The sequence below is a fragment of the Mercenaria mercenaria genome, chromosome 12, assembly GCF_021730395.1.
Source record: "Mercenaria mercenaria strain notata chromosome 12, MADL_Memer_1, whole genome shotgun sequence".
Classification (NCBI taxonomy): Eukaryota; Metazoa; Mollusca; class Bivalvia; order Venerida; family Veneridae; genus Mercenaria; species Mercenaria mercenaria.
Window position 1 is genome coordinate 11,878,182 of NC_069372.1, and position 12,527 is coordinate 11,890,708.

The 12,527-nt window shown below is 35.3% G+C and overlaps 1 protein-coding gene across 2 annotated transcripts in view; it reads right to left on the reverse strand.

The window, feature by feature from the left end:
- LOC123534136 (potassium channel subfamily K member 18-like) overlaps nt 1-12,527 on the reverse strand; it is a 151,122-nt gene that overhangs the window by 119,527 nt on the left and 19,068 nt on the right. Inside the window, exon 1 of one of the 2 annotated variants that reach the window (XM_053519207.1) lies at nt 5,009-5,141. The exons of the other annotated variant lie outside the window; for it this stretch is intronic. The gene's annotated coding sequence lies outside the window, so the exon portion shown is untranslated. Of the gene's footprint in view, nt 1-5,008; nt 5,142-12,527 lie in introns of those variants that run through there. 2 annotated transcript variants of the gene reach the window in all.

The window sequence follows — 12,527 nt, forward strand, 5'->3', positions numbered from 1 at the left end:
ACATAAGAGAGTAATATTTTTAGTAAAAGAATAACCACTGGCCTCGCCCTAAATGCTAAAGTCAGACCGTACAATTGTAATCTAATACGAGTATAGGAGAAAACAGTTACGTTCCGAAATTAACCTTTTATCCTTTACTGAATAGGGATTATCTTTTGGCTTTTGTAGTCATTCGCAATTTGACACCTCTTGGTCACGGTGATATCTCAATACTGTTCAACTGCATTGAATTGACTGTGGCTTCATATGATTAAAATTAAAATAGGGGATCTCAATATCTCATGTCCAATAACACTATCTATGTTTCAAAATGTAGTCAATGGTAATGTCATTCCACACAAATCATGTTTTTATTATGAACGCTCCTGTGTACCTGTGCAGCTATTTAAAGACTGACCCCAAAATCAATAGGGGTCAGCTACTCTGCATGTTCAATCATCCTATGAAGTTTCAACATTCTGGGTCAAGTGGTTCTCAAGTTATTGATCGGAACTGGTTATCAATGTTCAGGCCCCTGTAACCTTGACCTTTAACGGAGTGACCCCAAAAACAATAGGGGTCATTTACTCTGCAAGAACAATCATCCTATGAAGTTTCAACATTCTGGGTCGAGAGGTTCTCAAGTTACTGACTGGAAATGGTTTTCCATGTTCAGGCCTCGGTGGCCTTGACCTTTAACAGAGTGACCCTAACCTGTATATCTGCAGTCTTCTGCTACAATGACTGCTTCAGCAGCAATGTTGTGAGAGGATGCTGACGTTTTAGGGCTCCCTACAACTAGGTAAGTCTTTGACTCTAGCTTCGATCTTATTAAATATCCTTACCCTTTTACTAACAGTGGCTTTGGATAGGGAAGATTCACCGTAAACAACTTTAAATTCTTGCAGAATCTGCTTGGCTGGTTTAATCAAAGAAGTACGCCTCTTTATGTAAGACTCCTACTTGAGGCCTCCATGCGTACAATAAAATAACATATGTGTAAACGAGAGTGATGTATTAAAACGATTGTAACTCAGCTATGACAAAACCAATTATGTTGAATTATTTCAATTTACATGGTTATTGAAACTCCCTAGAAGTAAATGAAAACATCGCATTTGTGCCTGTAATTGTTTCTACGGAAGCACGTAAGTTTCAAACTTTTCTGAATTCACCGTATTACTAAAACCGATACTAATAGCTGGCGTTTCGGATAATAACATAGCAGATTTTACGAAAAACAAAATATATATGTATTAGAATTATATGTATTTACAAGAAAACAAAATGTCTCTAAGTCCTTTTAAAATCAGTTGTTAAGATTTTCCACAACTATTTGTTTTCACATAGTTTTTTTCACATATTTTATGCTTTTGAAACTTGTTAGCAAATTAAAAGAGGCCCTTTTCCATCGTTTTTAGACATTCCCTTCTGACAGAAAACAATAATGTTTTGCAATAACATAAAATAAAATTTCAAAAAAAATAAATCTTTTTTAACAATGACTGTAATTACGGTAATTTATTTTAGGCAGAATGAGATACTTCATTAATTACGCTGAAAAGTGAACATAGAGATATGTCATTAGATCTACCTAATCTAACTTCAGAGTTCAGTGCAATCTTACTACCAAGTGGAAATGTGCTGAGAAAATGATACTTGTTTTCTTGGCATTCAACTATCTGACCAGACCACAACAAATCTATAAAATTTATCTAATATCTGATATTTGTTTTTTCATGTGGCTAGCAATCCTTTACTTTTATAGTGCTGCATCAATGGTTACTTATTTAACGTTACCTATTGCTTTGGATACGATGTTAAAATATCATCATTAATATAAGATTGAGAACCTATCTCTGCTTCTTGATTGTATTGATTATTGAGATATATATTGACTTTATGTAATATCGTCTAATATGTTGGTTTGACATTTAAGCCGTTACATTATACGTGCTTTTGCTCTTGAATAACGTGAACAATGGTGATTTTCCTCCTGTGCAATGCAAGCTGCAGTTTCAGGAAATTCGCAAAATAGTATCTGCTCGGATGTTCACATTAGGCTGACGAGTAATTCATGTGCTGATTGGATTAAAATCCCAGCAGACAAACTTTAATCTAATTATTTTTAATGATTGAATGATGTAGTATTGTATTGTTTTGAATATCTCTACTTTTAATCATTATTTTATTTGACGTAAACATAATTTATAAAACTCATGCTTTTATTTCTCTGAAGAAACGAATTTTGATAATCAATTGTTAGTTTGCGTATGTTCACTTGAAGTATTTATGGGTAGTTCGTATATAGCGGTTCTCTTCCCTTTGGGATATGGTCGACTTACGTTGATTTCAACTCATTTAAATTTGAAGATTGAATACTGCTTAAGCCGGTGCTAGGGGTCGTGGGCAGTGTTGCATTTTCCATTACTGCTCATGAACAAACTCAATCAAACCGAGTCTGCAATTTTCACTGTTTGTCTTGTTCTCGGTGCTTCCAAGGGATCTACTTTCCAGATTTTATTTACTTCACAACAGCGGGTGTTAAGTGCTGTGTGGCGGCCGTGAAAAGTCGCACCGACTTCATCTCAGTGTTGTTATATTTTCTGGTCCTTCGGGATCATTGATTTCAACTCATTTAGATTTGAAGATTGAATACTGCTTAAGCCGGTGCTAGGGGGCGTGGGCAGTGTTGCATTTTCCATTACTGCCCATGAACAGACTCAATCAAACCGAGTCTGCAATTTTCACTGTTTGTCTTGTTCTCGGTGCTTCCGAGGGATCTACTTTCCAGATTTTATTTACATCTTCTTGCTAATTACGGTACGAAAAAAAAACTACTTTATTTCATAGAAACTTTCATGGCTTATACTGTCGCATATACAGGTAGGATGTAAATAATTATCCCATCCTTTGCCCTTGCATTTGCGCTCCCTTGCATTTGCAACCCCTCTCCTTTTACTAGGAGTAAGTAATCGTGCCCACTATATTTTTTGCCGCCGGCCGTCCGTAGGCGGTGCCCGACTGTTGATTTTTCCTGCTTGTTTGTGTGAACGTGTTTGCGTGTATGTGAGTTTCTTAAGCGTTGTCCTACAGTGTTGTTTCTCCTTACATTTGTGTATGTTAGTTGGGGTGTGTGGGTGTGTGCGTGTTTGTCTTTTGTACGTGGATGTCTGCGCTGCTGTGGTTTTCGTTGTAGAGTTACTGAGTTTAAGAAATGTGACTTTCCCTTTTGTTTATTCATCCTTGCTCCACTTTCCCCAAACATGCGTCCCTTTTATCTACCCCTTACCCCGATCTGCCGCCCCCTTCCCTTTTCCTGTTGTTTGCATATAATCTAAATGTATTTGTAACCCGTCTACAATATTTTTCCATTACAGCATCTTTTTATTGTGGGCCTACTTTGCGGTGCGTGGCTCTATGGTTGTGTTTGGGGTGCTCTGTGCTTTCGGGAAATCTACCCTTACCTTTTACTTTTTAAGGCGACTACATGCAATTGGTGTGGTATAAATTTGCATATTACCAGTTTTGAAAATGGCATATTGTTACAATGCAAAGATATTCTTTACTCGGAGGAAATTAGAATGAATTGTTACTGAGAAAGGCAATAACAAAGAAATTGAGCTGTATTGGGATGAAAAAAAACAACAGTTTCATCAAAGCAAGAAAAGCACACAATAACAAATTTAAACTGTCCAGTAATCAAGTATATGTTACTACGGGTTACGAGGAACCCTGTACACCAGTGAAAAAGGTCAACTGCGAAAAATCCAAAATGGCGGTCAACATGGCGGCGGATTAAAATTAAAATCTACTTCTTTCAGCTGTAGTCTTTTAACAAAACTATAATTCATTTAGTTCTCCTTGTCACCAATCACGATACCGTAAAGGAATGCTGACCGACCATTTCTCTGCCGGTCCGTCCGTCTTTTAACAATAGGCTTATTTGTATTTCCAAATCTTGTTTCTTTAATCTAAATGGTGTTGATATAATTTGTTCATCCCATTCATTGTTTTGTCTCTTTTAGTGAGTTACAATTTATTATTCTGTTATTAAGGTCATATGGTCACATTCCAGTTTTTTTTATCCCAGAAAAAGACCCGAGGCGTCTCTCTGATTATCATTTATGGTATGGGCAGTTGTCTTGATAGAACAATTGACCTTTGATAGGGCTGCTAAATGACTATCTCTTATAAATTTATTCTACAAAGAGATTTTGATCCAACAACGGCGAGGGACAAGTATTTCAAAGTCAACGAACAAAGTCAGCAACTCTAACCATTAAACCTATGATTTCATTGTTGAGGGACAATGGGAGTGTGACAGAGGAGGACGGGGTTCAGTCAAACGTACCAAGTATTCAGACAACCTATACATTCGTTTCCGGTGGACAATTTAAGTTCAATCTATTATATAAAATAAAGATATTTCTGTCCGGTATTTACTGTTTCTGTTTTTCATGCAAAATGCAGGGGATTTAATAATCTAAACATAAATAAATGCCTAAAATCAATATCATTCACCAGTTCGCGAACTGAAAGTTCCTTCACTGTTTGTAAATTACACTAAAAAGATGCAGATAAATTGATTTTAAATAAAACCTATCATGTTTATATTGCACTTATGATATCGTACCATTAAATAATACCACTACAAGGATAATTTCATTCGCTAACCAAATAGTTATAGCGACTTGAAGAATTGATTCCTTTATGAAAATTTGCCCCAAATAAATAATATACTGCTTAATAAATATATTACATGCCTGATCTCTCCGTGTACAAGACGCATATAGGCGTTCAGAAAGGGTTTTCAGTTTAAAATAACTAAGCAATTGATTCACACAAGAAATAATAACAAAATGTCTATGTTAAACTAATCCAGTGGCAATATATGCGAATGATGCTTTGTTCATTGAGTGTACCGAAGAAATATTAGGTTATTTTAAGCGATTACACAAAAGGTAATATTTAATGTTTTAAACATTCTTAAACAGTTTTAGTTTTTTATTCATACAAACGTACATACCTGCATATTAGAGATATAAATCCGAAATAAAAATAAAGATATTGCACTTTAATTCCTCTTAGTGTCAGTACACATAAACTAATGGAGCTGTATACTAGTATTTCTACCTCAATATTGACGAAAACAAATATCTCATAACCACAGATATACAATGTTAGCAATCTTACACCAACTTTGCATATAAGTTAACCAAACGTTTGTATTTAGTTTAGAAGTCAATTAAATTCTATGAATCCACCGAATGTAAAACATAAACAGACAGATATCCTTTGTAATCATATTATGTTGAAATGCAGTCGTTCACAAACGAGGTGACGACTGTAATATTCATATGGAATTGTCGTTCACAAACGAGGTGACGACTGTAATATTCATGTGGAATTGAAAGTTGAATATCTTCTTTATATCTAGTGCCTTTCATAAATAGATTTACGAACAATGTAATTTCCAAGAATATAAATAATGCGGACTCAGAAGTTCGGGCGTCTTGTAAAACATGATTAATGAGCCGTGCCACGAGAAAACCAACATAGTGGGTTTGCGACCAGCATGGATCCAGACCAGCCTGCTGTTCGCTTTTAAATCCTATTGGAATTGGAGAAACTGTTAGCGAACAGCATGGATCCTGACCAGACTGCGCGGATGCGCAGGCTGGTCTGGATCCATGCTGGTCGCAAAGCCACTATGTTGGTTTTCTCATGGCACGGCTCATTTAAATTGGCATTCCATGGTTATTTTACACCCGCCTTTGTGTCTTATCCAGTAACTATTTCACATCAAACAAAACAATCAATGACTCATGAACACTATATCTTACATTTTCACTCTTGAAAATGTCACTCGTGAAAATATTGCATCCGTTGTTCACTAGTGAAGACATTCCAATCTGAAACTGAAACAAATTCTTTATAAATTACCCTACCTTTATTTGCTGACAATACCAAATACGGAAGTAAGAAATAACCGTGAGCACCTTATGTGTCAATAACAAGTCTCCGCTTATGTACCATTGAAAGAAATATCGCCATCCTTGATTTTCTAAGTCATTTTGTCACAGTTTTGCACTTAGTCTAGCTATTTACAAGGAAATATTCGATGCAGTTTCTGATATATATATTGGTAGTCAATGCCTTTAAGTTTCAGCGGAAATTTTTTTGTTTATCAATTTTATATTTATGTCAATAATACAATGTACAGTTCAAAAACAAACATTGAGTCATTTTAACTTTACGGAAGCGCGAACGTGTCAAACTAGGTACATTACAATAAAAATGATACTAACTTAAAACTGCAATGTACATAAATCGTCAACAATGAGAAAAATGGATCCAGACGATTAACATATTTAAAGGTAAGGGTAGATGTCCCGGAAGTACAGAGCACAGCAAACACGGCAAGACTTTGTCTGTAGGACAAGTACTAGTTAAGACCACATATTTATCAAATTCTCTCAAATAGACATGCTGCCAACACGTCCTTTTATTCTAGTATCATGGTATGAAATACGCCAGGGTTCATGTTTTTATAAACAGTTTACAAGTTCCCTGACATATGGTTAGATAATATGACTAGAATTTTTTAGTCTAATATATAAATTTCTCTAGCAACTTTTCTTGCAGCTTGTAACTAACGGATGAAGATGGACATAAATCTGCAGATGTGCTGGATATTTGAATAACAAGATGATAACGTCATGCCAAGCTCAGCAAAAAGGGTGTCAACTACTAATCCGGAGGATGTAGTAGGTGTATTAAAATTAAGCCGGTAATTTAATGAGAAAAAAAATCCCGAAGCTTGCATCCGCACATGCAAAATATTTCACATAATGATGAATTTCGCGCCTTGTGTGGCTACGTTTGCTATATGTAAATCGCATTTTCACGGGTTTATCATAACAGGGCGCTATATAAATCTGGTATAAGAATAATAAAAATAAAAAGAAAAGTTCACGTTGTTAGACTAAGTGGTTGTCACTTTTTACAGCAACGTCATACAAGTTGCAACAATGCTAATATGCCCTATTTCCCCAAATAAAGTTAAAATGAATTTTATTAGAATGCAAAATAAATGAAAATTAAATATCGTCATTATTTGTGGATATACCTAAGAATTTTATTTCTGTATTATTAGAACTGTCAAGTTATTTCTTCGGTCGAGCAGTGTTTTATTTGGCAGTGAAATTATGAACACATTGAGTTAGGCAACTTCTATGAAATATATGCTTGCAAGGTTCGTGGATATTGACATATATGAATACCTTTAACAGAACAATATTCACATAAAGAAGTATATAACTTGAAGAAAAAATATATATGAAAGCACACCTAGCGTCATAGAAAATATTTAACTATAGTGTTAGAAATGTATATCTTATGGGTCATTTGTTTAGTCCATTGACTTTGTTATGTGTTTATGTTTCATCTTATCATTCCCGTCTTATCTTAACGGACACAACCTCTCAAAACACATTAATTATCTTAATGATAAGTGTTGTTACGTATAGCAACAAGCGGGCCTTGTTGGCCCTAGATCGCTCACCTGAGTTCCACCTTGTTTGAACAGTCACGCAAGAAAAATATTTATTATTTTGTAATAGGACCAGTGTTTTAGGACAGAAATATTCTGAGGTTTCTTCTAACTAAATACGATTTGGTAATGATACTGTTTGTTTGTGGGGGTTGGGTATGGGTGGGAAACGGGGTGAATAACGACACAGAAATCTAAGACACAAACACACAGCACCAAGACAATTAATAGAAAATATAAATATTTACATTTCTGAAGGGGGTGGGGGGAGAGAGAGAGGGGGTTATGTGTGGGTAGGCGGAAAAGTAGGATAATTAGGGGAATGCGACTAAACCAAACATTTTTAAGAGACTAAAAGTAAAATAATATCAAAATTCCCGCTTTACCTAAAAATATGTACAAAGGGCCACATAGGATCTTTCTCCGCCATTGAAACTTGATAGTTACCTTATGATTTGAAATGCAAACCTCTAAACAAAGAAATAGAATCCATGGCTGATTAATAGAAAATATTCGTTTCCTACAGGTGGTACAAAACACAGTTACAGTCTTCGTGTCGCGTAGTTAAACATCCTCTTGTGTAACAGGCCCGGATCGCGGCCCGAGCTGATCCCCCACCCCCAACCCCATCCTTGTTGGCTTAGTAGTGACTTATACTCATCTAAGTTGCACCCGACTACTTTGGAAATAATATTTTCTCAAAATGTAGACCCAAACCGCCCCAAAGGCGAACAGTTTATACTTATATTTCAAAATTCCCCAGGGGGAAGAACCCTTGACCCCTTAAAATGAGGGGAGTACCCCTCCAGTACCTTAAAATTAAGACAAAAAATGCACCAGAGGCAACCATTTTATACCTGCTTTTCAAACGTTCCCGGGGAGAGCCGCTGAGCCCTCGAAAATGGCAGGGATAACCCCTCCCATACACCGAAATTTTGAACAAAAAATGCAGTAAAAGTCCAGCATTCCATACCTGTATTTCAAAATTGTGAATGGGAAAAGACCCTAACCACCTAAAATAAGGGGAGTGCCCCTCTAGTACGTACCTCAAAAAAATAGACAAAAGTGCACCACAGGCCAGCATTTCATACCTGTACATAAAAAAAACTTTCCCACAAATACGAATAGAGGAACCCCGTACCTACCGCACGTCGCCGATGACGCTTTTGTTTTAAACTGGTCCCCCACCCCCTACCCCCACCCTCTCCTCCATCAACAATTTCTGGCCCCCGGGCTGTTGTGTAACGCAATTAAGGTCGACTAAAGACATGCGATACAACGCGCGACAATACGGAGCGCGAGCTTAATATCTCATGAGCTAAACAGGACTCTATAGAATAACATAGTTCAGACCTGAAATAAATTTTGTACTGTGGCGAGTACTACGTTAGTGCTCAAACCTTTAGATATAGAATATATAACGTATGTATGGTGCGGGACCACTGAAAAGCAAACGTGCAGATTAGAGTAAAAAGGTCATTTCAGCCCTTCCAAATCAACACATTGCATACTGATGCATGCAAGCATGCATTACCTCTTATCTTATCTCTAAGTTGTAAAGACTGTTTAACTCTTATTTTGCTGTGCGACATTTAGCGTTGGAGTTGCGACATATAACGATGGGCAAATTTTTGCGACATTTAACGTTAAAGGTGCGACATTTAGCGGCAGGCGATTTTGCGACATTTAGCGGTGGTTGCGACATTTAACGTCAACCTTGCGACATATAACGGTGGTTGCGACATTTAGCGGCGTTGCGACATTTAACGTTGCCACACATGCAACATATTCCAATAGAAAAGCGACATAAAGTGCAGTTGTAAATGTAATAAAGTGGCATGTTTTCTCAGAATTAATTCTCATGAATGCATGGCATACAAACAAATTATTGATTCTCATGTAAAGTGAAAATGTCAGGTCCATAAACTATGTTAATAACACTTTTTCTTGTTCACAGAGCTTTGCCATTCGTCTAACCGTTTTCTAAAGTTAATCCAATTTTTTTTCTGTTGAATTGATATGGATATAATTATGTGTAAGTGTGTTTATTTGGTTGACGCAGCTATAATTATTTTAACTTCACCATGTGGTACATGTAAATGTACTTAGTTTTAGGGTCAGTTATGTTATTGTCAGTAGGATTATCCCATAAACACATACTTAGTACACTAGTCACAGGTGACGTACCCAATGTAAGTTTCTTATGACAATATATTTGTATAATGAAGGCAGTTGAACAAAACATACAAACTCCCAGTAGGCACAACCTATTTAAGATATATTTGTAGCTAACTGCATCGAGTACACCATATGAAATTTTTTTATCAAAATGTCATTTTCTGAAAAAGAATTATTTGAGCTGAAACAAATGTTCCTGGGTAAATTATGTGGAAAAAACGGGAACAACTCCACTAAGACTTCATTGCAGGCTTATGTGACTACTGACCCAGTACCTCATGCACACCTTGTACTTTTTACCTCTAGCCATGAAAAAGCATGCTTAATTAGTACAAGGATTAGCAGTTTGAAAAGAAAACTATGCGAAGATCAAATCAGTAAATGCCCTGGGAAAAGTGTGACATTTTTGTGGTAAAAATTGTCGACACCAATAGAATTTCACAACGTATAGTATGTTGGAAAAGCTACTGCTGGAAAGAGAACAATCTCTACTATATATTATATGCGTCAAAGGGTTGGGAAAATTTCTAGAAATATAAGAAAATCAATGAAAATAATTTCAGGACTGTTAGATGCATGGCTGCGTTATCCTGCATAGCATTTAACACAGATACGAGTTGCTTACCTTTCCATTGAACTGATATAACATAGACAGGATTAGGATTGACAAACGGTGTTCATTCAACAATTTCACTCTGTAATCAGATTGTTTCCTTTGTGTAAAGAGGGCTTAGGGTAAGTCTCTATATAATGAACTAGTTTTACCAAATACAGCCAGAGAGTCATGCATCGCAAAGACAGAAACTGTAGAGGAAAGTTATAACAGAGGGGTTGCTTCAAAAATCCAACATCAAATCATATTTTATTATATATCTAACAAACAAAGAGCTTGCATACCACTGGAATTTAATTTGATATTTAAGGTAAACAAGTGTGTGCGTTTCGACTGATATGAACCATATTGGGAATCTATGAAGCTGCTAATGTGTAACAAAAATATGTTCTTTTCATGAGTATCAGGAAATCAAAATGAAATATAGTCTATCAAGTTTTACAACATCTAGGTAGAAAAGTCAAAATGACCCGCCCAAGTTTAATTGTAATTCTACTTTTGAGAAAGATGACAGTCTTGATATTAATTTGAAATGTCTTTAAAACAAGTGATTAATCGCACAGTAGTTTTGCTTGAATTTTCATCTTTACCCTTTGAAAATTTAATATCCGCTATGATTTTATTTTCTTGAAAATATTCAGGTTGCCCTTTCGACAGAAATAATTTTGAAATATATGTTATTGGTGAATGTCATCAGATCGAGAGACTTAGTGCAGAAAGGGTTGCCCTTAACATTATTGCTTCATACAATGTATTTTCTGTATATACAAAACACACGATAAATTCAAATTATAAAGAAATAAAAGCTTTTCAGAGCTATACCCTTGTGTTTTGTGTTTTTAATATAAAAAAACCCATCAAACCATTAGGGTTGCAGCATATAGATTTGTACCCGCCAAATAAAAACAAATTCAAAATTTTGATTATTACAACTTTAAGATATTTGCGTGTTATCTCTCGAATGCGACATTGCAACATATATATTGTATTGCTTAATAATTGCAAAGCTTGTCAGACTTTTAGGTGAGGCATGTGTGAAAATTTAAGATAAAATATCAATACAAACTAAAATGAACTTCGTTCAGCAATTGATCTTCGAAATTTCGGCTTTTTATCGTTTTTATTGTGACTGATTTAGATTATAACATGTTCGTAACAATTTTAAGGATAATTAAGTAATATTGTTAAAGCGAAAAAAATGTATATTTACTGGTACCTTGTCTAGATCTGTATCTATTTATGAATGCGCATGTTGCTTCTTGTACCACGAATACCCTTATGGTTAAAGGTTACATACACGAAATTTGATATGCTCTGATAAATTCAGTAAAGTTATTAACCAAGGAAACATGCTGAGGTAAACAAAGAAAATGTTTGAACTGGAGACATGTATATGTAAGCAGAAATGTAGAAAGCAATGCAGTGGTAAATTGCTGTCTCATCAGTGTAGTAGTTGTATCCGTCAAAACCACAGCAGTTGCAATTTCAGATATCAAATGAAACACAGTTTATGCTTAATTTCCATATAAAGTTATGAAACGCTTATATTTTGTACGGACGCCAAATAGATACGTTATGTATTCACCGTTTATTAAACAGACAGATATTCTTTGTAATCATTTTAGGCTGAAATGAAACTGTTCACAAACGAATTTATGCAATACGTCTACAAATGCACGAATGTTATCTTGCCAAAACTATATATGTGCGGAATTACATGTGAAATATATTGTTAACGTCCAATGTCTTTCATAGAAAGAATTACGATCAAGAATATCTCATGCAGAATTGCAAGTCCATGCTTCTTGTTTAAAAAAGATTGGTGTATTTGTATTTAACTGGTTCCCGGTGACTAATATAAATCACTCATGGCCAAGGTTTTATTTGAAGTTGAAGAAATTAGGGGCTCACATTTGTTAACGTTTGGCCATTGACAAAATGTGGTTTTAAACATTTTCTACTTACTTCACGTTCAACTTTATTCATATTACAAGGTTTCGTTTGGCTTAGTATTTTATCCAATACCTAAACTTTGTATTTCAAATGGAAATCTACCGGTTCCGCCATACAACAAAAGTGTGTAGACTTCTTAACGCCACGATTTTGCATGTATTAATTCTACATCTTTTGCAATTTAAAAACCCCATATTTTATTTCCAAAATTTAAGGTCGATACAACTAAGGTATCAAAAATGTTAGAGA